The sequence below is a fragment of the Protopterus annectens genome, chromosome 2.part1 (genome assembly GCF_019279795.1).
Source record: "Protopterus annectens isolate FY-2018-M chromosome 2.part1, PAN1.0, whole genome shotgun sequence".
Classification (NCBI taxonomy): Eukaryota; Metazoa; Chordata; order Ceratodontiformes; family Protopteridae; genus Protopterus; species Protopterus annectens.
This window is the reverse complement of record NC_056729.1, coordinates 1,556,218,236-1,556,245,920: the sequence shown is the minus strand read 5'-3', so window position 1 is coordinate 1,556,245,920 and position 27,685 is coordinate 1,556,218,236.

Here is a 27,685-nt window from a genome sequence, read left to right as displayed (position 1 = left end):
AGTCGGGCTGCATAGGACATATGTTTGAGGCCAGTAATCCTCTCGGTGAGGTACTTTTGTGGTCTCTCTAGCTGTTGGAAGTGTCTTGTGAGATACATCCCAAATGGGGCATTGTACTCTAGGATGGATCTAATGAGTGACAAGTAGAGGGGCACTATAACCTCTTTATTTCTAGATGTGAACCCTTTAGTAATTAGATGGGCCACATAGAAGGATTTCCTAACTACTTTGGCAATATGATTGTCAAATGGGAGATTACTATCTACCTGGGTCCCCAGATCTCTTATTACCTCTTCTGTATTAAGGGGGCTGCCACCTATGTGGTAATTCGTGGGTGTTTTGTTTTTCCCAAATGGGATGACTATGCATTTTTTGGCATTTAGCTTGAGGCCATGACTTTGACACCAGGTGTCCGTTTCAGTAAGGCCCTTTTGGAGGATGTCCGTGTCAGCCGGAGAGTCAATTATGGCTCCCAGTTTGCAGTCATCAGTGAACTTGGTTAGCCATAGTCCTCCTGTGTTTACCTGTACTTCTGAGAAGTATGTACTAAACAGTAAGGGTCCCAGGACCAAGCCTTGTGGGACACCACTTGTGACTGGTTTAGAGTTGGACCTGGAGCCCGCTATTCTTACCATGTGAGTACTGTCTGTAAGCCAGTTGGCAACCTATCTCGTGACGTAGGGGTTTATGTTCAGGCTGGTGAGTTTTTCTGTAATACCCGAGTGGAGAATGGTGTCGAAAGCCATGGCGAGGTCAAGGTAGGCTGTGTGAACAACCTTTCCCTCATCTATGGCCTTGGTGACTGTCTCGAAGAAGTCAACCAGGTTTAGTAGGCATGATCTGCCCTTAACAAAGCCAAACTGGGTTGGGTCAAGTGTTTGGAGGTTCCCAATGTCTTTGTTAATGAGTTCCATGATGATGCACTCCATAGCCTTGCAGACCAGGCTAATCAGACTTATGGGGAAATAGTTACCAGGGTCAGTTGTGTCTCCTCCTTTGTGGAGTGGAATAACAGTTGCTGTGCGCCATTCTATGGGCACATAGCCTGTGGAGAGACTAAGGCTGAACAGTGTGTTTAGGCGGGGGGGGGGGTTAGTTCATTCTGTAGTCCGTGCAAGACGCAGCCTGGGACATCATCTGGCCCCATTGATGCTGTGTTTTTGGCTTTTGAAAGGGCTATTTTCACCTGTGCGTCTGTGATTTCCAGGACACTACACTTTTCTGGTATTGTTGTGGGCTCTTTTGGGAGTGAGAAGGGGGGGGGAATTTGCACTGAATCTATCTGCCAGAATGTTGGCAATATCAGTAGGTTCAGTATATTTTGTGCTATTTTGCACTAGTTCAATGCGTATCTGTGAGTTGCCACTTAGATTCTTAACATAACTAAAGAAGGCTTTGTGGTTATCTTTTGAAGCCTTAGCTATTTTTCTTTTGAAGTTAGCCTTGGATGATTTTATGAGGGACCTTAGTTTCTTACTGATACTGATCAGGGATGTTTTTCCTTCTTGGGATTTGCTTTTTTTCTGAACTAGTTTCCTCCTTCTATTGTATAGCCTGTTTATGGCAGGGGTCCACCATACTGGTTTCCTTCTCTTAGAGGAGTGAGTCTTGGTTTTGCTAGGGATGGCATGATCCATGCATCCTTGTAGGTGCTCATAGAGTGCATTTATAAAGGTTTCTGCATCTTGGGCAGTGTTTTCCTTTAGTGTGGGGGCTGTGAAACTTACCGCTTCTGTCTTAAGTAAGGTGAAGTTTGCTTTAGAAAAGTTTTTTACTGTGGTTTCCTTAGTTGGGGGTGGTGGTGGGGTGTGGACATCCAGAGTGATTAGTTTATGGTCTGATCTAACCAGTGACAGGTTGACCTCCGGTGTGGAACACCTGTCGCCCATGTTTGTGATGACCAGGTCCAATATGTTTCCACCTCTGGTAGGGGAGTTTACCAGCTGATCCAGGGTGTTTGAGTTGATGAATTCCAGAAAGCGCTGGGCCTGGGAGTTTGTACTCGAGTAGTTTTCCCAGTTAATGGTAGGGTAATTGAAATTACCCAATATCAGGGTGCTCAGTAGGACCTTCATGTTTTCCAGTGTCTCCAGAAAGGTGGAGTAGTGGTCCTGGGTCATGGAGGGATGATCTGTAGCAGGCCACAATTTGCATTGGAGATTTGCCCAATGTTAGTTGCACATGGATGATCTCAGAGGTATCATGCTGCGCCACTAACCTGGAGGTGTAGGTATCCTTGATGAATATGGATACACCCCCTCCTTTTGTATTTCGGTCCGTGTTCTGTGGACGAAACATGTGGTATGAGTTGAAGCCTGGTAGTGCTGGGGTGCTCTCTGGAGCCTTGAACCAGGTTTCAGTTACTGCACAGATGTCGATGTTCTCCATACTGAGGAGTGCTTCAAGCGTGTGCATTTTGAGATTTAAACTCCTGGCGTTGAGTAGCATAACCCTTAGTTTTTTGTTAATTGTGCTGTTTACGGAGGTGGGTTTGACTTTTGAGCCTTGCTTAAAAAAGGCACTATGGGGGCAGCAAAAGCCTTGGCCAGTATTCAAAAGCCTAGGGGTGACAGGTGCAAGCCATCTCTTGTGAAGCAATGAGGCTTGTCGAGCATGTCGTCCCAGGCTAACAGACACTGGATCCCCTTTGAATGGCACCAGAAGTTTAGCCAAGTGTTGAAATTGATCATTTTTTTTCTTTATAGTGAGCTATCATTCTTGGTGAGGGCAGGATGCTACTCAGAATCAGGGTCATACCAGTCTGGGCTACATGATCAGAGAGCTCTTCCATGTTTCTTTTCATGTAGTCCAGGGAGGTACGTCTCAGGTCATTCACACCAACATGAACAATGACAGAGTCATATTTGTGCTTGTTCTGGAGTGACCTGAGTGCTTGTGTTATGTGGCGGATTCTGGTTCCCGACAGGCAGCTAACAGTAACCTTCTGCTTGTCCAGCCTAGTGAGTGGGATGTCAGTGTGCCTGACTATAGAGTCACCTATTACTAGTGTGTTAGGTATGTTATTTCACCTTAAGGGCTGTGATTGTGCGGCACACCGATTTTGTGTTTTATGTGTTGTCTGGTTTGTGACGGGAGGTGCAGGTTGTTTGGGTGTCTGCTTTGTAGGTCTCTGATGCTTTTGCAGGTTTTTATTTAGAGTCTCCGAGTATGATTTTGTGTATTTATGTGCATTTTTTGCAAGTGCTGGTTTAGTAGGTCTATGTGTGGCTGGAGGTGTGGTGCAAGTGTTAACCTTCTCCTTTTGACTGTCTGTTCCAGTCTTGGGTGGAGACAGCTTAGCCTCCAGTTTGGCTGCATAATTGCATCTCTCACATATGTTAGTGTTTTGTGGTAGGAGGAGAGGGTTGTCTGTGTACATGAGGCAGTTGTAACATTGCCTCAGGATACCCAGATTCACCAGCTGGACTGAAGAGTACACCTGAAATTGCCCTTTGGTCATGCCTGAATAGTAGGGTGAGCTGCTTAGTCGTTTGGTTGGTGAGGGGTGAATAAAGAGTCTTGCCCTGCTGGGCAATCAAGTGTCAGGGTATATTAGTGCTTGCTATTAGGTCTGAGCAAGTGTTGGGCTGTAGGATGCTATTTGAGTGCTTGGGTTGAGAGTTAGACTAGTTTCAAGGGAAAAACTGAAGAAGAGACTTAGTGGAGCTGGGAATAATTTAACACTAACTAACCGGCACTGCCTGGCACACAAAACCATGCAAACACAGTTTTTATAGCAGGGAAATAAAAGAGATAGAAATTAGCCCAAAATGGCCAATAAACTACTAATTTCTGATCTGGAACCACTCTTCCAGGGACAGATAGGCTGCTCAAAGCTCCTGTCTCTCACAGGTGAACAGAGAAACTTCCTTCTATCCAAGTAAGGTATGGGCAACTCAGAAACTTGTAACAAAGCCCTGAATTCAGCACTAGCCTGAAAAATGGACTATAACAGCTTAGAAAGGTGGGAAACAAGGAAGTTTTTTTTTTTAAAAGATAAGGCAAAAACAGTAAAAAATACACTTAAAACAGCTTTAAATGACTACAAACATTCAGAAAAGGCTTATCACACTTTAGTGTGTAGCCTACAACAGTTAAACAAATTATTTAAACAAAAAATGACTTTTTAAAAGTGCAGGCAGTCAAATAAGTCCAATATGTGAAAAAAACTAGCTTTTGAATCACAATAAATGCTGGAAAATCAGCGTTTAGGTGGAAAACAGTTAAGTACGGCAAGAAAGTACAGAAAACTGATACTTAATCACTCCAAAGTCTCTCTTCTAAGCTAGAAGGCTTGTAACAGTTTAAGGCTTTCTAGTGCTTCCCAGTAGGTTAGTTACAGGAAAGATGGGAAACAAGGGCAGATGTGGTCTTTTAAACCAGAAAGTTGAAAGAAATGGACAAACTGTCCAAATGGTTAATAAACTAAAATTTCTGGGCCAAGAACCACTCCTCTTGTGGTTGACAGGCTACCTAGTGCTTACCACTCCCACTAATAAGTTAGAAGACTTTCCTCCAACACAGAAAGGCTTGCTGGGCTCAGAAGCTTACCAACAGTCCTGGATACAGCAACTCTGTATCTGGACTAGGCTAGTTACAGGAAAGGTGGGAAACAAGCGCAAGTGTGGCTTTTAAACCAGAAAGTTGAAAGAGATGGAAAAAAAAACTGCTCAAACAGCCAATAGCTACAATTTCTGGGCCAGGGACCACTCCTCTTGTGGTAGATAGGCTACCTAATGCTTACCATTCCCACTGATAAGCTAGAAGGCTTCCTTCCAACACGGAAAGGCTTGGGGGCTCAGAAGATTACAAAGAGTCCTGAATACAGCAAATCTGTACCTGGACTAGACTAGTAACAGCAAAGGCAGGAAACAAGCGCAAACACAGGCTTATAAATCAGAAGGTTGAAAGAGATGGAAAAGCTTCCCAAACGTCCAATAAACTATAATTTCTGGGCCAGAAACCACTTCTCCTGTAATAGATAGGTTACCTAGTGCTTACCACTCCCACTGATAAGCTAGAAGGCTTCTCTCTAACACAGAAGGGCTTGAGGGGCTCAGAACCTTACCAACAGTCCAAGATACAGCAAATCTGTACCTGGACTACACTAGTTACAGGAAAGGCGGGGACCAAACGCAAACACAGGCTTTTAAACCAGAAAGTAGAAAGAGATGGAAAAACTGCCCAAAGGGCCAATGAACCACAATTTCTGGGCCAAAACCCACTCTTCCTGTGGTAGATAGGCTACCTAGTGCTTACCACTCCCACTGATAAGCTAGAAGGCTTCCCTCCAACACAGAAAGGCTTGGGGGGCTCAAAAGCTTACCAACAGTCCTGGATACAGCATGTCTGTATCTGGACTAGACTAGTTACAGGAAAGGCAGGAAACAAGCTTAGAATTATTATTATTTTTTTTTTTTACAGAAAAGCAGCTAAAACAGCAGTAAATACAATTCAAATTCCAGTGCAGGCTAGCACACTTGAGTGTGTAGCGATATTACGGCAAATACAGTTTAAATAAATGCAATTAAATTAACAAATGACTAAAAAACAAGTGCAGAAGGCAGTAAATTAGAAGGCTACTAACAAGCAGTAATAAGTGCTGAGTAAGAGCGACTGAACAGATAACATGCAGAACAGCAACTAAGACAGTTACAGTAAGAGCAGCTGAATAAAATATCTATATATTTTATTTAATTATTTATTTTTGCTATTGCAACACACACAAAACAGAAACAGAGCACGTAAAACTGTAACAAATCACTTTAAAACACAATGATTAGTTCTCAGCACCCCTTGCTCACACCACTGTTTGTTTGTAGTAGCTTTTCAAGTTTTGGAATGAGTCCTTTAAATATTTGCTTTACCACCCAAACTCACAAAATTGCAAAGCATATATCTTCATATGAACCCTCTCCCTGACTCACTTCTATTTTATTTTCCAACTATGCTGTGGTGCTAAGAGGTGGGACTTGCCCATTGAAACCTAACATTAGTGCCTTCTCCTCTCTGTTAACTTCATCTGTTTTGTGATTATCCCAATAAATAAGTAAATAAATAAAATAAAAGGGAGGATGAAAATGCATATAAAAGGGGAAGGGGGCACTGTAAGCCACTTCTGAGGTATGCAACCATTAAATGTAGTGCAACACTTTTCATTCCTATCATCACACGAGGTCTTACTGTGCATATCTAGCAGCTATTAATGTTCTGTAGGACTGGTTCCTCTAGCCTCCTGTATAATAATTACCCTCTGCTTTATCTGTTGCTTCACACTAAATAGCAGAAACAGATCAACTCTACTCCTTCTGCAGCTCAAAGGAACTTGCTGCTGGTCACTTGTCTGCTGCATTTGTGGGCTCTTCCCTTTAGACACAAGCCATTCTGTTGATCACTTTGACGTTGCTGATCCCCCCACTTCTTTAAGAACTCTCCTGAATCAATTATGCACTTCACCCATTTGCCAAACTCTGAATCATATTGGATACATCTTCTGAGACTTTAGGCCTCTCATCCATCTTTCTCAGGTGACTAAAGTAAATTGTGCTCTTTACTGCCTCATTTATCCAGAATAATCCAGGTCTATAAAGAACTGCTTTTGTCTATACATTAACCATTAATCTGTTTGTCACACTCCAAGTAAACATTCTTTCTTTCAATTTATATGTTTTAAATATTATTATTGTCACCCTACATATTGCTCAGCCTATTAGCCTAAGAAATTTGGACAAAGCCTGACAAAATCATAGGATCACAAGATCATAGGAGATTACTAGGCTAATGGCTCTGGGGGCCTTACAAGCCTAGCCAAGAGTTTATCCCCCAAAAAGAAACCCCAATCAGCACCTGTCACCCCTGTCAGTGAGGGACACAGGTGGAACTCCTGGGACAAATTTGTGGTTACCCATCCACTCATTAAGGTTGCACTTAAAGAGGGTCAGCGACATATAGGATTGAGGCTATGTCTCCATAAGGACTCTACACAAATCAGGTCCCTTTTTGTTTCACCTCACAATTGTGTCCTGCAGGGTTACTTTTTCCCCTTTTTTCAGAAAGTACAGTCTCTCATGAACCAGTGTAATTCGATCCAATAACCTCCATCTCCCAGGATGCTAGGATTACAGGCACATGCTACACACCCTGCAAATAATCATCTGCATTTGAACCCTAGCTCATCTGTGCTTTAACCAGGAGATCACTGCTCTTAAACCCTGTGCCACAGAGAAATGTCCTTGTGCCACAGAGAAATGGGAGGACAAAGGCCCAAAAATAGGGACAGATTTTAAATATTACTCTTACAAACTTAAAAAGTAGATAGAGTAACAAGGTTTGTGTTAAAATGCATTTTCTAAAGGATATGAAGCCTGAAACTCAAATGTATGCCAATATTTAGTGATTTCTTTCCCCAGATTATACCAGTGATTTGCCAGAAAACCATAAATGTTATGTTGTCCCTATCTCGCCTTCCTCCTTGTTGGTTGGTTGGGTTCAGAGCCAATTCTCGGCTCTGACTCGGCCGTATTCTAAAACTCGAGAGCTTCCACTGGCTTGAGGCTAGACCCTATCCCATCAGGGCCTAGCACTAGTGATCTTGTTTGCCGCTTGAAGCTTGAAGATTGCTGGAAACTGGTTCAGGCTAAGTTTTGTTTTTCTTATTATATTCTTTGTTTAAATTGTAAAATCCTTAAGAAAGTCTTTACTATAGTTTGGTAGTAGTTTGTCCTAGGATCCCTATCTCCGTTTTTTGGTTGTTGTTGTTGCTGCTCAGGCTGTTGTTTTTTCCTTCAGGCCTATTCCCCTTATGAATCTGTTTTTAGTTAGAGGATTCATCCTTACTTTCAGCCCACTTTAGTTAGAAGGTTTCTCCTTATTCCCTCCTTCTCCCTTTTCTGCGTAAGGAGTTAGCCGCTTAAGTTAGAGGCTCGCCTCGGTTGGGGGAGTTGTCGTTTAACCTACAGTCTCTCCCCTTCTGTTATTTCTGTTACTTTCTTTATAAAAAAATATATATATATATATATATATATATATATATATATATAATTTACATATAGTGTTGTTCTTCTTGTTATTGTAGAGTGCCTTTCTTGATACCGTGCTTGCTGCTGTTTATGCTTATCAACAATGTCAAAAGAAGCAAGCAAAGAATCCAAGCCTTCTGGATTCAAAAAGTGTGACTCCTGCTCCCAAAAAATGTCCCTGACTGATGGACATACTAGCTATGTTTATTGCCTGGGAGAGGTGCTCCTGCAGGACTCATGTTCCATTTGTCATGCTTTCAGCACCAGAGTCCTGCAGGAGTGCAAAAACAAGCATATTGAGAGGCTTATTAAAAGGGCCCTTTGACACACCAGTGGAAGGGAATCAGGCAAGAAAACCAGAAAAGTCCTCCAAACCAACATCTCTGTTGGTTCCGACCTCTGAGCTGTCGAAGCAGAAAGACAAATCTTCCAGTTCATCAGATCCAAGACTTCTCAGTTCCGACAAGACTTTATCTCCTGTGGTTCTGTCAGTGTCCTCGGAACCATCTAGGAGTCACAAAAGAACTAGGTCTCCTGCTTTGGAACTGGTGTGGTCTGCTCCACAGTCACCGCTTCTCCAGTCTGTGGCAGGGAGTCAACAATAGTCCACTCACTCCTCTCAGTCATCCAGGAGCCTTTCAGACAATGACGTGGAGAGGGTGAAGAGGTCCCTCAGAAGTGGACATGTAAGAGAAAGCATGTGGACTCTCCTGAGTCCCTGACATCAGACATGGACTTAGAGGACTCAGAAGGATCCCCATAGTCCCCCTCTGAGGATGTCTCATCCTCAGACATCCTGGAAATCCTCAAGCAGAGGGGTGGCTGGAAGTCCCATTCCCCTTCTGAAGATGAGTCCGTGTACCTGGACGCATTCGGTTCCCGACCCTCCACCTCTTGGGTGTCTCCACCATTTGAGCCGCTGCTAGAGGTAGAAAGTCAAAAGGCATGGAGCTCTCCATAATCGATGGAACCAGTCCTCAGAGGCCCAATAAGTTCATAACTGCACCAGATGACAAACCTTTCCTGACCAAGAGTGTGCCAGTTGATGTTATGGTTGTGGCAGCGGCCACTAAGAAGGAATTAGCAGAGACCTCTACTTCTGTCCATCCACCAAACAAACAGTCCCATACAATGGACAGATATGTGAAGCATGTCTTTTCTTCAGAGGCCTTTACTCTTAGGTCACTGAATTATTTATCCCATTTCACCCATCTTCAGAGGGATCTCCTGAAAGAACTAGGAGATACTCTACAGGATCCTACAGTTGCTGAAGCTGCAGATAGAACTGCTTCTCAGCTTACAACCTTATCTTCGGTAGTTAACTCCTCCATGCAGCTTATTTCCTATGCAGCTGATGGAGCAAGCAGGGCTGCAGGCACAGGAGTCACTTTATGGAGACATTTCTGGATGCGCCTTCATCAATTTGTGGAGTCCTTCAAGTCCTCCTTTACTAACACCCTTTTTGATGGCTCGTTGTTGTTCGGGTCTAAGGTAAAAGAGACTTTAACCAAGTGAAAGCAGGATAGCAAGACTCTCTCTGCCTTGGGAGTATGTTTTTCCACACCTTCTAATTCTTATCCCAAGGGTAAAAAAGGTGGAAAAATGTGGTTCTGGAAATCCCAGGGAGTTTTGCCTGATGCACGTGGTGATCCCCCCTCCCCCGGGGCAGAGGAAGGGGAATAATAATGGGAGATGCCACCCTCGCAGCAGAGGGGGTCCGCAGAGTCAGGGTGACAGAGATACATTCTCTGGTAGGCCCTTCCAACACTCCTGAAAGGAGGCCCATCTATCCACCTCTGGAGAAAGTCGGAGGAAGATTGTCAATGTACCCAGAAGCCTGGCACAAAAGACACGTGGGTACAATCAATCATATCCAGGGGATACAGTAATCCTTTCTCCATGCCTCCTCTCCCCAGAAAACAAAAATCCATCCCAGATGTGCCACCCAATCTAAGGGAACAAGCAGCCCTAGAAGTTCAAAGGTTGCTAAGCAAATGAGTCATCCAAGAAGTCCCCGCAGACCAAATCGAGTCCGGAACTTACTCAATGTTCTTTTTAGTATCAGAGAAAACAGGGGACTGGAGGCCCATTTTGGATCTCATCAGAATCAACAAGTCTGTCAAGAAGACAAAGTTCCAGATGGTGACACTGCAGTCCATACTTCCATTCTTGGAAAAGACAATCGGATGTGCTCCATCGATCTCCAGGATGCGTACTACCCTATCAAGATGAACAGGCGATCCAGGAGATTTCTACGCTTCTGTCTGGCAGCCAGTCACTACCAGTTCAGAGCTCTGCCCTTTGACCTCATCACAGCCCACAGGGTGTTTACCAAATGCGTGGCAGTAGTCACTGCTCATCTGAGGCATCTAGGATTCTGGGTGTTTCCATATCTGGATGACTGGCTCCTTACCTCCACCACCAAGCATCGACTAACTGAGACAAGGGACACCACAATCCACCTCTACTCTCAGCTAGGCATCACTATAAACTATGAAAAGTCTGCCTTGTTGCCTTTTCAGTATATTACATTTATTGGGGCAGATCTAAATACCAAAGATATGATAGCAAAATTGCCTCAGGAGAGGGTGTCGACTGTTCAACACCAGGTTGCAATTTTAATTGGAAGATAAAAGACTCAAGCAAGATTTGTTCTTAAAGTCCTGGGCTCAATGGTGGCAGCAATAATGCTAGTTCCCTTGGTGCACTTCCACATGAGGTTATTACAATGGCTTCTGTTTGCTCAATGTTCCATGCAAGATCTACCCATGTCCCATGAAATTCTCATCATGGAGGCCTGCAAGAAGGACTTAAAATGGTGGCTTCAGTCCACGCAGCTGACGATAGGCAGACCATTTGTCCTTTCTCAACCAGTGGCTACAGTGACCATGGGCACTTCCCAGATAGTGTGGGGGGGCATTAAATGGGACAGACTGTTCATGGTATTTGGCAACAACATGAGTACCACTTGCACATAAACATCCTTGAGATGAGAGCAGTGCTCCTGGCATTGCAAGCACTTCACAGCTCTGTCACTATGGGGACAATTGCAATTCAGATGGACAACATGTCAGTGGTATGGTACATCAACAAGCAAGGCAGAACCAGATCCTACCCCTTGTGTCGAGAGGCTCTAAGTGTGGGCTATATCTTCCCAACACTTTCTGATTGTGACACACATTCCGGGGAAATCCAACGTGATAGCAGACAAGCTAAGCAGGGCTATCCTTATGCCTCATGAGTGCTCCCTGAAACAGGATATTTCAAACCAGATTTTTCGCAAGTGGGACCAGCCTTGATGCAATCTTTTTGCCACATCCATCAATGCCAAATGCAACAGCTATTTTGCTCTAGTCCCTCCACCGGGACAATCAACCAGGGATGCACTTGTTCACAATTGGCCCCCGGGACTTCTGTATGCTTTTCCCCTGTTCCCTCTTATAGCCAAGGTTCTTCAGAAAGCAAAACCATTGGGTTGCAAGCTAATACTCATTGCCCCCTACTGGCCTCATCAAATCTGGTTCCTGTTTCTATGGCCCCATCTTCAGGAGGAGCTTTGTATTCTGGACCCAGTTCCGGATTTGCTGATGCATCAGTCGGGCACACTCCACCCTTCCTTACAGACCCTCAAGCTGACAGCTTGGTTCCTCCACTTCCTGTCTTCCTGACATCTCCCCAGCCATGCAACATATTCTAATTTCCTCTCACAAATCCTCTATGAGAAAACTATATACTGGCAAATGGAAACAGTTCTCTTGTTGGGCAGCCATAAATAGTATTAATCCTTTTACTGCACCCATTTCTAAGATCCTAGAATTTCTTGCTGAAACTTTTAACCAAGGAGCAGCAGCAGCAACTATCCGAGTTCAACTGGCTGATATTTCCAACTTTCATGTGGAAGAAATGAGTTCCAACATTATGTCCTATAGGTTATGCAAAGCTTTTCTGAGGGGTACTATCCTTTTGAGACCCCCAATAAGAGAACCCCTTCCTCCTTGAGATCTAACTTTAGTCCTATCTGCCTTGATTCTTCCTCCGTTTGAACTGGCTAATTCTTGTCCTCTAAAATTTTGACTTGGAAAACGATTTTCTTGATTGCCATTACTTCAGCTAGGAGGGTATCAGAACTACAAGCTCTATCCATTCATCCCCTTATTTAATTTTTCACAAAGACAGGGTTTCTGTCAGAACCAACCCCTCCTTCCTACCAAAAGTTTGCTCAGAGTTCAATCTGAATCAATCAATAGAACTACCTGTATTTTTTCCGAACTATGAGAACAAGTCAGAGTATAAACTCCACCAACTGGATGTTTATAGACAATTATGTTTTTACTTGCACAGGACACAGAAATTCAGACAATCTGACCAATTGTTTGTATCCTTTGCAGAAAACAGAAAGGGAACTTCAGTATCAAAGTAACTTTATCAAAATGGCTTTCAGACACCATTACTTACACCTATAACTCACAGAAAAAACAACTGCCAGGAAAAATTTGAGGACACTCAACCAGGGCCTTGTCCACCTCTACTGTCTTTCAGGCCAGACTACCTTTAGACTCAATTTATGCGGCAGCTACGTGGTGTAATCCCCATACCTTCATCACTCATTACAAAGTAGATGTGGCCTCCTGGAACAGGGCATCTTTTGGTTCCACAGTTCTAAAGAGTCTATTCCACTGAGCTACCCAAGAAGAAGGTTCTGGGAACATAATCCCAACCAACAAGAAGGAAGGTGAGATAGGGACAACATAACATAAAAAGTTATGTACTCACCATAATGTTCCATGTTTGTTGTCCTTGATCTCACCTTCCATACTTCGGCTATGTAGGCATTGACTCACTTCCTGCCTTATGAGTTGGGTATACTAAGAGTTTTTCTACTTATGGCTTGGTGGTTTTCTTATATATATATATATATATATATATATACATATATTTATATATGCTTATAGTTTATATATCTGCATATTGTAGCCTAGTGTTATGGGTTATCACAAATGAGATCTGGGTAACTAGAGCTAGGCATGATGGGATAGAGTCTCGCCTCGAGCCAGTGGAAGCTCTCGAGCTTTAGAATATGGCTGGGTCTGAGCCGAGGATCGGCTCCAAATCCAACCAACCAACAAGAAGGAAGGTGAGATCAAGGACAACAAACGAACGTTATGGTGAGTACATAACTTCTTTATTTTATGAGGAACAGACTTACATTTTGAGGCAAAAATCTGGGCATTCTGTGAAAATCTGGGCATTTGAGAGGTTTGTCAGTCTAGGATAATGAGTCTTACCGCAGCAGTCTGATGATCTTGTTCCACTTTAATATACCCCTTTTGGATACCAGTCCAGAGTACCAAATACTTCTTTGCAAAGACTTCACAGTTGCTGCCCATTGCTAATTAAGGTATCCAATTTAGTCTCACTTTCTTTCAAGTCACTCTGTCCTCAAAGTCCATTAGGAGGGGTTCAACATATTCTAACTCTGTCTCCGCTGCTAAAACCCATTTTTTCACTTCCATGTTCTCATTGATTACTGGCTGTAGCACATCTGCATGATTAGTAAAGACTTCATCCAGTTCTGCAAACATGAAGCTCAGCAAAAGGAAAATTAACAGGACAAATGAACACATTTTGAGGTGGTAGGTTATCTTCAAGGATTTAAAACCCCTTTTCACTCTCTATAGTCCTGGAATGCCTCACACATATTTTTGAAACTGGTTTATGTTATTCTTCCATACACTTTTTCCAGTTTATTTGTAAGATGTTTGCAAATTTTATTTGACTTGTGTATGCAACTGTCAAGCTATTTAACTGATTAACATTTTGTAAGTTGTTTTCAAAATGCCAGTGTAATAAGCATATGTTAACCTGGTCATACTACTTGCCTATAACAACTATGGCCTATGTTGTAGCTGAAAGGGTCCCATGACCAGCTCAACTACCAGCCTAACAAATCTAAAATAAAAAGTGAAATAAAATAAAAAAATGTGTATTTAACTGTCATCTATAGCTTTTATTAAAGTCAAGATCCTAATTCATTAGCTTAGTTGAAAGTATGGAAGACCTTTCCTAGAGATATTTTTTGTTGAGTCCTTTGCTGTGAGATCTAGTACTTCCATGAGACTTGTAATTTGCTTTAGAAATTTTTGACTCAGGCCCCTCTGAGCCTGCAGATGGAGTAGAATTAAAACTGTACTTTGGAGGCTTTTTTTTCTTCAAAAGTCATTACTTCACTAAGATTTCTGAACTTAACTCATTAATGCCTACTGTCAGTCAATTAATTAGATATCACATTTCTGACTGTCAGCAGGGTGGACAGCAGTTATCTTGAGCATTACAATAAAAGCATCTTTTTTCATGTTTTGCCTTTGTAATCTTCCTTGTCAGTCCCCGGGATTCATGAAGCTCGGCGCAAGGCCGGCGGTAGGCTTGCGCCGACAGTGTGGCATGAAGATGGCACAGTAGTGCCAAATGCATATTAATGAAGGCGCGCCGCCACCACAACCACATGCATAGGAAAGGAGCGCGAGTGCATAGGGCATGTCGAAGTGCCGCACGGAGGTGTGGAAATGCCAGCTGTCGACGTGTAACCAAAAATGCTTGCATATAACAACTTGCAAGATAGTAATCACATCTGTCAGTGTCCGTGGATACTGAAACGTATGCAAAGCATGCAAGATAGTTCCTGTGAACACAAAATGAAGAAGCAAACACAAATGCACGGTAGGGAATAACGGGTCCCTATCCCGCGAACAAATGACATGGAAAACCATGTGCCCGTAGTCCAACGCAGTGTAGATAGCTATACCAAGTGGAAGTGAAACGCATCATATGTTAGCGCGCCGCCAATAGGTACGTCCAGCCCAATGGTTAGGGTCACCAGCTGACCCATAGTGTGAGGGAGGGTACACAGCTGGGCAGATATGTCCATAACAAAATACATGATAAATGTACATATCTAGCAACCATATGACCGAATTATATCCCAAAAGGCATGTAATAGTCACATACAAAAGGTATGTCCGTATTTCACATACCAAATGTGACAGGAAATAAAATAAGCATGTAAACGAAACAGAAGGAGCATATAAACTGCTACAACAATAAGGCAACATGTAGGCTGAAAGGAACAGTATTATCCATACTGTTGACTGTGGGTACGTGTTGTCCAGTACATTCGGATATGTGTCCGGAATATATCCCATCCTGGACATAGGAAAAGGTGGCATCCTACTAATTATTAGAACAGTCTGCCAAAATCCACACATCAGCGGTACAAGCCGAACTTGTCAGGATGTGTCACAGTTGAACGGGTATTACCAGGGTATACCAACCATGTAATGAAAGTTAAGTATGGGTGTACCTATGTGCGTGAGGTATAGCATGTGGAAAGCAAACATGGCAGGGTAGTCCACACAACCATACAGGTACCTGACATATGTAGGGTATGCAATGTGTTACACTGGCCGTGTCATGGGCCAACAACCAAATCAGTGATGTATGGAGTGTCAGGAATATGTGTGTGGGGGGGATGGGTAATGGTACAATCTTCCAAGGCGATACTGTGTCGTATGCAGAATAGGTGAACCGGAGATGTATGAGGGAGCAGCGGGTGAAGCAGAAAGAAACACAAAAACATGTATAAACATCTGCAATACAACCAGACAGGCCATACTGTAGAACACAAACATATGAATATTAAAATGTGCGATACAAATGTATAGACATGTCACCGGCACATACCCACAGATTGGTCCTGATGAAACTGGCTATATGAAATGCAACACACCTGGATGCATAATGGACTACCCAGCATCCCCTCCACAGCACACAACCCACTCCCATACCTGAACGTCCACCAAATCCAGCCATACTTGGCCTACTGGTTTGGTGCAGCCACATCTACACATAGTGACCACTACGCATATGTAGTAGGTAGTGTCACCCTAGGCAGTTTCAGGATTGCAAACTATGTATCCCTTGCATGTAAAACCCCCAGCACATTTTCATAACACCAGAAGAATATTCTGTATTTGTCTTGTTTCGGTCTTGTTCAATTTTTGGGATATCCCTCATGGGATAAGTAACCTGTGTAAACATTAGAATGGAAGACACGAAGTCCAGTCCTGTGGATATCTGGACACAAGTTTGAATGTGCAGTAGTGGTGCACGAGACTGTCCAGCCCTAGATGGTCATGCATAACCTACTACCCAGGATCAAACACCTGCCCATGACGCACGTGTCCCGACATGAATAAGTGAGAGAATATATTGCACACATTCGCATAGTGGCACATGGTATAAGGGTGATGAAGGCACTGACGTAAACAGGATACCCCCTGATCCACTGTGTGAGGGACAATTAATGTGTGTGTAGGTGTGACCTGACCAACAATGATACAATGCCAAATGTCCTGTGATCGTAGGAAATAACTATGTACCATACTGCATGTAACAGTTGCTTAAAGTGGTCACATAAGGATAGAATAAATGTAATTCGTACAAGAAACAGGCAAACAACAAAAGTGCCAAAGGTATAAGGCTCACAGCTAGGAAATAAATGAATGTTCTAAACCTGCACTGACCGTGGCTATGTGTTGGCCCAAACAATCTGGTGTCCGCAGTAGGGTTACCATCTGTCCTGCTTTGCGAGGGACAGTCCCTCTTTGGACAGTTGTGTCCTGAAAAAATGCATTATAAATGGCAACTGTCCTGGGATTGTAGGACATAATTATGTCCCATATGTTTTGGAATAGTTGCAGAAAATAATTATTGCAGTATCTACAATACCTAAACGTTACAAGAAACAGAATAAGCAACTAAACTGCTACAACAATAGGCTTTTATGTAGGCAAATAAGTAAAGTTCTATCCATTGTACTGACCGTGGGTATGTGTCGGCTTGTAAAATCTGATGTGTGTTCTGAAAATGTCCCATCTTGGCCATTTGAAAAGGTCCAACCCTAGTCCCCAGAATACATCCCAACCTGTACATATGACAATGTCAACGATACCAATGGTCAGAGCATTCGGACAATAACTGGCCAGCCCCTTAACCACTCACAAAGCCAGTGACCTTTGGGGGAAAGGTGTTGAATGAGAATTACTACTTACAACAATGAAGAGTAATGGACGCATTTAACTGCAGAAAATTAGTAGTATTACGAATCTGTCAACACGTTCCAAGTTAATAGTACTAATATGGTAGAAGTTTCCATGATTGTCCCTCAGTTGTCATAACCTTGTCCCTGTCACTGTAGAAATGTGTCCCCGAGTATCAGAGAGGTCCGTACACAGAAGTACACCAACCAACTGTCACATCTGTTGACAGGACTATTGCATACCTGTAGTGAATATATAACAGATGTCCAGAATAATATTCATTGTATCTATAAATGAATGAAATAGTCAAATGAGAAGAGAAACACATAGAAACCACCCCCCAACCTGCATTATGTAGTGGAACCACTCCCCGCCCTAAATTATGTAGCACCGACTCAATAATGTGGTCATATGTGCCCAAACACCTGCGTCTGTTAACACAGGTAGAATGTTAAACTCTGGACTAACTCTGTCCATGTGCTACATCTGATCTTTGAACAGCACCAGGGCAGTTCTAGTCACCAGTCGGCCGAGCCTAAACCCGGACCAGCACATGAACACCCTGACAATCAAACAACCGTATGTGCGAGGACTATAAGCGTAGGAGTTATGAATATCCTTGGAGTGAGTAGACTTGCAGCACGGGTCCAGAGCAGTAGGAAACAGGGAATGTCCTAATTGTAGTACTGCGGTTTTCCCAGCAGGAGAATGGATGCCTGCTGTGTAAGGGAAGCGGTGAGGCATATGTCAGAGTAGCTATGAACCATGGGTATACATATAAATGAGCCAGAACACCAATAGTGTAGTGGTTACAGCATCCACCCAACGTAAAGGCATTCCCGGTTCAAGTACGACTATAGCACATATTAATTGTGTAATGAATGCCTCTGTGCTGTAAAGCCAACATTTATACATGTAAAGGTGACTGCGTTCGCATGGGTCCGTTAACCGGATTCCATCAAAGTGGTACTGTCATAAGGAATAAGGCACATGTAATCCAAAAAGAAGTGCCTGTAAACATATGTAACTCAGAATAAGTAGATGCAAGTGGGCCTGCGTGGGTGTACGCAGCTATTAGCATAGCAAATGTATGTTGTCTTGTACAGCTGTAACTTTTATATATATATATAGATAGATAGATGTGTGTATAGATAAATATCCACAGACATAACAGAAATATGCAATTATATATCTACATATTTAGCTATATATACACACACACATATATATATATATATATATATATATATATATATATATATATATATATATATATATATATATAAGACGAAAGCAAACATAAGGGTTGTGAAGGGAATCCAGAGCAAGTAAGGAATTATGAAGTGCTCGCAGCGTATGTCACATAAAGCTGCACAAGTGTGAGTAGAGCACTGCTCTTCACACCAGAGGCAGGGCTATACCAGTGGCCATAACATCGTTGACGTGCTACGTCAACATTGTAAACAGACGGAATGTAGTACATGTTGCGACCACCTACACTTGTAACCCGCAAATTATTCGTAATCCATTAACACCAGGAAAGGCACGTATGTGCAAATATGAATGGATGGTGAGCCTGTGAATACACGAGGAGGTACAAAATGTGTGTAGGGCCCCAACGCTCATGAGATGTGTAAAGGTGTGTCATGGCTGCGATATCAGGTGTATAATGGCTGTTATGCGTGGAAACTCAACACGGGTGTGCAGGAGAAACTATGGATATGCGATTATGGACACAGGAGTGCTAGGGTATGTTGCGCCGGGTGCAATGGAGCGGCCCGTGGAGGTCAGCTAGTACGTAGGTGCGATTCCCAGATAGAGCATTGTTTGCGTGGAGACATGCGTGAATGGGCGTATCATTGTCGGACGTTGTGTGTCAGGTCTGGCAGCCCGGCATGTAAAACCTATATGCCACCCATGAGCGGAACGGAGTTCTGCTGTGACAACCCCAAACCGGGAAAAGCAGAAAGACACAACTACATGAAGACAACAATATGTTGACGTACAGTCACAGTAACACAAACACACATCCTATCAACAGTAATAATATGAATGTGCACAGAAACAAACACAGTAGCAGGAATAATAGGCTGCACATACGAGTAATAGGTCGAATGACACTGTATCACATCCCAGTTAGCAGCGGCACCCCAGACAGGAAAAACGTGCAACATCTGTCCGCTGCATAACGTGCAATATACTGAGCACAAGTTCACCGGAGTGAAGTGTCGGTGTCAGAATGACTAAGGCAATAGTATGCAGTTGAAGCAGAGATAAAACCAATACGCATGTGTAAGTGTCCATGTTCGGGAAATGTATACGTTAACGGACACACAGATGTATATATAGATAAAAACGTATATATACATATATCTATATTAATTTACATACACATATATATTCATACGGATATATATATATATATATATATATATATATATATATATATATATATATATATATATATATACACACACACACACAAGGATATACTATGGATATATATAGATAGATATATATACACAAACAACAGGTAGTGATATATACACATACACACAAAACAAAATATATGTCAGTGTAGATATACACATGTACATAAATAGGTTACTTCACAGAAATTAGGGGTAACATATTTACAGCCTGGGCATATGTGATTGGGAGGTCCAATAAATAAACGTTATACCCCCCACATCGCCCAGCTAGGCCGGACAGACATACAGACAGGCAATACAGATCAATACAAAGCTGTCCAAAACACCAGTAGGAAAGGACCAGTGGGAGAGTTCTGTAAGGTCTACACTTTAAACATGGATAACGGTCTCCCTTGCGGGACCCCAAAAATTCAGGGTACGTGTGAATCTGCTGACATTATTACGAGCAGGATGTAGGTGTACATGGAACAGTAGGTTGTGCAAGTGTGATAATACATGGGTTGACAAAACGTACTACATGTGTCCCGAGACGGGGAGAGTGGGAAATGTGTAGGGGTGTGCTCATACCCCAGCTGTGCTCACAGTAAGTATTTGTCATGACTGCTGTAGAGGGGTGCCAGGTAGGTGGACCATGGGTATGCATTAATGGGCTTAAGTGTGCAGGTGCTGGTTGGCAGAGATGTAGTAGGCCTGCCCAGTGGAAGTCATTAATATTCCTATGTGGGCATAGCATATGCCTACACCTCCCAAACCTGAAGAGCACATCTACCGGATAGTCTGTAAACCATCGGGGGAATACATAGAGACCGAAACAGTGCCGTGTACCCGATTAGCATGGACATCCATAGTTATGTATCAGAATGTAACAAAGTCCAACTAAACACTGCCAGAACTAGTGATATTAGGTGAACAGGTGGCTGAATACAGGTAATGACAGATGACAACATGTATGAGTCATAAGCAGCATGTACCTCGACAAACATGAATGAATACATATGCTCTGTGACTGTGAATGTGTCTGGTTAATAGAACCAATCATCTAAATGTGTCCCACAGGGTGTTATGCATTGTTCCTGATACAGTGTTCATTCACACCCATTGGTATGTGAGTTCTGCTACTGACGGAAAGTGCATAATTTGCTGACCACCTCAGGTAGATGATAGCATAATAGAAGAGGTTCAACACCCGTACGCCTGCGAGGGACACACCCATCTGGGCAGTTGTGTCCTTCAAAATGACAGTTATGGCACATGGCCTGTGAGTTCGGGAATGGAGGCTATATAGTGTATGTAGTGGTGTCAGACATCAATTTGTTGTATCAGTAACAGCTACATGTAATAGGAACCAGTATTATCAATTATAATGCTACATGAATAACCTTAACGTATGCTAACCGTGGAAGTCGTCCGTTTACTACTGGCTGTGGGTATGTGTTGCCTTGACACGTGATAGCTCTACATATAGGGTCTATAGGGCCACCACCAGTCTGAATGGCCAAAGTGGAACCAGCTCTGTAGAACTGTCAGATATACCAGGGCAGAAGATACCTACAGCCATGCATAGTACAGAAATATACATATCGGAACAAATCAAAGTGTAGTCTAGCAGCAGTATAGTTGCTTATGCTACTACATATGACATATCAACGTGTCAGGTATACAAGACCTGTAACAAGCAACCAGTACAGACACCTACAACATGAGAAGGTCCCCTAATCAGGACAGTTGCAATGGCTAGAGTATTGTCCATGCCACTCAACTGTCCCTGAATGTCAGGTACGTCCCTGAGTTTGACTGAAAGTCTAACTCTGTCCTTCTTAATCCCTTCTAAAATTAGTGGCTGTTGAAGGAAAGGTGGTGAATTACACTTACTGACTAATGGCAATAAGTAAGAGTTATAAACAACTGTTACTTCAGAATATGTGTATTAAGTCATATGCTCTGATTCTGTCAATGTGTCAAGTTAATAGCACTACTTTTGTAAAAGTGTCCCTGATTTTTCTTGACCTGTCCCTGATTCTGCAGAAATGTGTCCCCGATTAGTGGAGAGTTCTGGTATTGTCACATGAGATGTGTGATGAGGGACTGTCCCATGCAAAGTGGGAAAGGCGTCACTCTTACAGTCTCCTGTCGTGCAATCTGAAGGTGGTCAACGTGCAGTAGGTATGCAGTAGCATGACTCGGCAGACAGCTGTGTTAACAAACTCAAGTCACATGTCAGCATTGCAGAGTATCGGTTCCCATGTATCAGGTGGATGGGAGCAGATCATATGAAGAACACGCATATAATATGATTACGTCACTGGACAGGCCACCGAGTCCGTACAGTCGAACGCCTGCTGTCACAAAATGGTTACACATACCCGATACTGTAGTCATGTAGTCCAATGTAATACGCATCACAAGAGATCGCACACACCCAGCGTGAGTGACAAATGTAAGTGGAAATGTCGGAGAGCGAGCGGCTGTAAGCGTGTTTATCTACCAGTATGCCAGTAGTGCACTGTCAAAGAAATGTGGAGTCTAAATGTGTATAAGGTGCTGTGACCAGAGGTCAGCAGTGCTTAACACTGTGCAAACCCATGCACAACAGCTCCCACCTGCTGGACTGTGCCTTACCCGGTCTGTATCCAAAGGAGTCGGCCTGTCCACAAACAAAGAACTACCCTATACACGTGATGGTAGAAGTACCCTGCGCACATAGCTCATGTGAATTAACAATAGACCATGGCATATGTACAGACAATAGACCACACACACACCATACAGCGCAGACATCCAACAGTATAGCAATGTACTGGCAGATATGTCTGGACCACTGGTGTATGCATGCCTGGCTGTCCTGTGTTTCAGTGTGTGAGCATGCCCAGTATGACTGTTACGCATGTTGTCGATCGACAATACCGTCATACTGTCATGTGTGTGAGCATGCAAAGTATGTTCAACTGTATTGCATGTGTCACATGTCCAGATAGTTAGTATTGTGTTGCTGACCCCTCCATTCTACACAGACAGGTGTCATGCTGTGTTTGCAGGTTAGCTAATGGTCATGTGGCATTGACAGTTGCTACATGCCAGCATAGTGTGGGGGGACATGCAACCACAACCACAGTCCTACACAGCACCGTGGGTGGTGCACATGACTCTCACATGTGTAGGTGTAACGGGGGGCACAGCCAACAGTTGTACACATCTGCTGCTACTGTACTGGTATGCCGGGTACTCCATGTCAGTGTGTGGACCTACCTAAATAGCTGGTTGGAGGGATAACAGGGTACGTCAGTCCCCAGCTTTAATTACCAGTACAGTGGTGTTGGATGTCCTAGCTTACACAACCTACATCAAACTGCCTTGCCAGCTGTCATCTGTGTGTGTCTTAGGGGGTTGGGGTCATTCATTGGGCATATTCATAGGCCATCGTATATCATTCGTCTGTATTGGTCCACATCAGTCCAGCTGCATGGAACGTGTGTGGGCTGTACGGACACACATGATGGTAAGCCCATAATCTGCAGTGGGTTAGGACACCCTGTGTACTGCAGGCTACCATTGTGACCCCCATATGTGCTACAGAGGTCATGGTGCCACTATGGATGTGTACTGTCTACTGCCCTAACATTTGGCCACCACAGTCACTTGTATGCTCACATACATACCATAGCAATGGGTAACTACACATTCTAATACAACTGCCACTTGTTAGGTCAATAGACATACCCTGGGTGTGTTCCGGACTTGAGGACGGTGCTGGAGTGCTGCCTATGTTGGATGCACACAGTGTACCTCCTATACATGGCCGAGCATAGGTACTGTCATGTTTGGCATCCATTGTACTGTGTGCGGGTCAGAGAGGGGAAATCCATGGGTACCTACTGTGTCAGTGCATATGCCTTGTGTTGCCTCTTTGCCAAGGGCAGGTCATCTGTGCACGGGCTTTCGCCGACTGTGCCCTACTCAGGTAGTTCCTTCACCAAGTCACACTGTGCATGTATAGGCCTTGGCAGTGGTGTTGGGCTGTGTGGCCCTGCCCCATGCTGTTCCTGCTGCAACTGTTACTGCAGGATAACATTGCGTAGCATAGCAAATACTATAACAACTTGTATGCATGTAGCTTGTGAATACTGCAGAGCTCCAACAGATGTGTCCGCATACCAGAACTGTGAACCGAGCATCCCAAACACATGCACAAGTATATGTCTTGCCTGTGCATCCGCCTCAGTATGGTGTGAGTGTTCAGGTGTGTGTGCATTGCTGATGGGTGTCATCAGCCACTACACCAGTGTTTACCCAGCATCCCCCACTAGGAGACTGTAGGGGATGTCCATATAGGCACTGGTGTGCTACAGCTGTGTCAGAAGCCATATATCAGACACATCATAGCTTCCAGGGCAGACAGCACACACATTCAATCTCATGCCCTGGCCATCACATATGGCCTAGCTGTTGGAGGGTATGCCCCTGCAGTGACTGTAGGCCCTACCCCACTTCCCGGGTGGTGCTACGTGTGCAGGCTATAGCACCCAGTACCCCAGGGTAGTCATCCATGTGGTTGAACAGATGCATATTGCTGGTCCACTAATCACGTGTGTTGAGGACATGTACGTGCTCACTAGCATGTGTTGACATGGCATCTGTGAACTGGTGCAATACTCTGGATGGAGATGCCTGTGAGATACCTATGATATCCCCAGTTGTGCTGTGTGAGGTACCTGTGGCTAGTACACCTAGGCCAACACATCCCATGGTATCCACTGTGATGCATTTCCCTCAGCCTGTTTGATGTGTCAGGTGTGGCAGGCACAGGTCAACAAGCTACTGTAGGAGGTCTCTGTCCACCCCATAGTGCTCCAACATCCCCAGCCCATGTAGCCCCTGCTAAGTCACCCTCGGTCTATAAAGTCTTATGTCACCCCAGTAAGGGTTGTTCGGCAGCATACACATCCTCACTGCCCCAGCCTCCTGCACATGTTGGTATATATTGCCTGCTGTAGCCCATGTCATTTGGTTGGACTGTGTCATGAAATGTCCCTGCAGGTATACACCGGTGGTGTAGAGTGTGGATGAAACCTGTGTGTATGCTGCTTGCTCGCATTAATGTACTGTTCATGTGCAGGCTGGCCATGTCATCTGCTGATTGTACTGATCAACACCTGTTTGTGCAGCCTGTACACCCTGACTACCCCACCCCTGCTGTCATCCCTCCCAATGTCACCAGGCAGGTATAGACACACACCCTAGCGTAGGTGTGCTAAGGCAGGAGCACTCCCAAGGCACAGTTCTGCAATGTACTTACAGTATGCCTGACCCCCCTCCCATGCTGTCAACTATATTCAAGACCTGCACCCAGCTGACTACACACATACACTCCAGGGACCAGCAGCACACCCTGGTGATAAATGTGATACACCATAGTCAACCTCATCTGCATAGTATAGTCTTCTAATGAATAGTTATATGACCCATACCGAACCTCCAAATTATTAACCACTGCTCAGTGTTGCTCAGATCCATACACAACTGGCAACAGGTGCCTTACCATCACCATATTTGATGTCCCATGGTCTTCCCAGCAACAAAATAACCGGTGTCTACACAACTACAACCCATGGCCCTGCACACTACAGACGATGTGCATTACCACCACGCCATGGCAGATATACATAGATCCCAGGTTATCATGTACAGATCATCCGGCACAAACATTCAATAGTGCTGATGTCCCCAGACATATGTTCACATCTATGTCCACCTCTACATCTACATATATCATATATATTATTTGTATACATATATACATGGACATATATATATATATATATATATATATATATATATATATATATATATATATATATATATATATATATATATATATATACATATACACACATATACTTGTACACACATATGTAGATATGGCATTTATATCACAACAGCGGACCACATGACAGCAATGAATTAGACAGGAATGAAAAGGAAACTACATGTGCCACCTGCATCATGTAGTGTTGTTACTATCAAGGCACGTGTGTTATGTTGCTTCACACGGGTCAGACCGTATCAAGGGTAAGAGTAGGGCTGCTGACAGTTACTCACCAGACCTATTGGTGAATGTATGTGTTGACAAACCAGTGTCTTAGCAGAATAAGCAGACTGTGGACACTATATAGGTCAGCAACAAAACAAACTGAACACATCCCGCAGCTAGCCACCTACAGATACCAACACATACGGTATAACTGCCAAACACACACACCTGCCATGCCTTGGAATCGAGCACCTACCTGTCTAGTCTACCACACTACAGCATTATGCAGTAACAGAATGCGCTATCGAGATTACTGGTACACAGCACTCCCAGAGGCATACTTCTAGGTGGATGACATCATCCACAAAGGCAAAGATGCCGATAGGGAATGTATGTGGAGTGAGCCATCTAAAAGCATTACTCTGTCCCCAGGCAGCTGGAAACACACACACACACACACACTTGGCAGGGCTGGGATTCAAACATACACCTAACTACCTTATCACACTACAGCATTACGCAGTTACAGAATGCGCTATCGAGATTACTGGAACACAGCACTCCCAGAGGCATACTTCTAGGTAGATGACATCATCCGCAAAGGCAAAGACGCCGATAGGGAATGTATGTGGAGTGAGCCATCTAAAAGCATCACTCTGTCCCCAGGAAGCTGGAAAAACACACACACACACACACACACACACACACACACACACACACACACACACACACACACACACACACACACACGGCTGGGAGTTGAACATACACCTAACTACCTTATTACACTACAGCATTACGCAGTTACAAAACGCGCTACCGAGATTACTGGAACACAGCACTCCCAGAGGCATACTTCTAGGTGGATGACATCATCCACAAAGGCAAAGACGCCGATAGGGAATGTATAGAGAGTGAGCAGTCTAAAAGCATATTACTGTCCCAAGGTAGATGTAGACAAAAACACGGCAGTGGTGTGAGTGGGATAACTGCCCATCTACGGAGCACTATTACAACACTACATAGATACGAGACGCACCACAGACAGTACACCCTTCAAGACAGTCAACCAGTGTGTTCAATGTAGGCATCCATCTTGACATGGAAAATGGACATCTGTTGCCTGGATGACCACCGTCGCTATGCAGGATGTCAACTATACGGCCAAACTGGAGGCTGAGCTCTCTCAACATAGGACTGGCAAGACCAGTCAGGAGGAGAAGGTTACCACACACACTATAGACCCAGTCTCACATAGTACCATTACAACCTCAAATCATACACATAAACACACAAAGACATACTCGGAGGCTCTGATCAAAAATCTACCAAAACAGCAGAGGCCACCAAAGCAGACACCCAAACAACCACCACCTCAGAACACAACACCTGCAACACATAGACCTCACAGTCAGAGTGTCAAACAGTCACAGCCCTTAAGGCCAAACACAATGCCAGACACACTAGTCATTGGTGACTCCATAGTCAGACACACTGATGTCCCGCTCACCAGACTGAGTAAGGAGAAGGTCACAGTAAGCTGCCTGTGGGGGCGCTAGAATCCGCCACATAACGCAAGCACTCAGGTCTCTCAACAGCAGGTACAAATACGACTCAGTCATTGTCCATGCTGGTGTAAATGACCTGAGGCGTACCTCCTTGGACTACATGAAAAGAGACATTGAGGAGCTCTCTGATTATGTAGCCCAGGCAGGTATGACCCTGACCTTGAGCAGTATCCTACCTTCACCAAGAATGATGCCACAATACAGAGATAAGATGATCAGCTTTAACAATTGGCTTAAACTCTGGTGTCATTCAAAGGGGATCCAATGTCTGTCTGCCTGGGATGACATGCTGGACAAGCCACGCTGCCTCAAGCCCAAAGGATGGCTTGCACCTGTCAGGCATACTTCTAGGTAGATGACATCATCCGCAAAGGCAAAGACGCCGATAGGGAATGTATGTGGAGTGAGCCATCTAAAAGCATCACTCTGTCCCCAGGAAGCTGGAAAAACACACACACACACACACACACACACACACACACACACACACACACACACACACACACACACACACACACACGGCTGGGAGTTGAACATACACCTA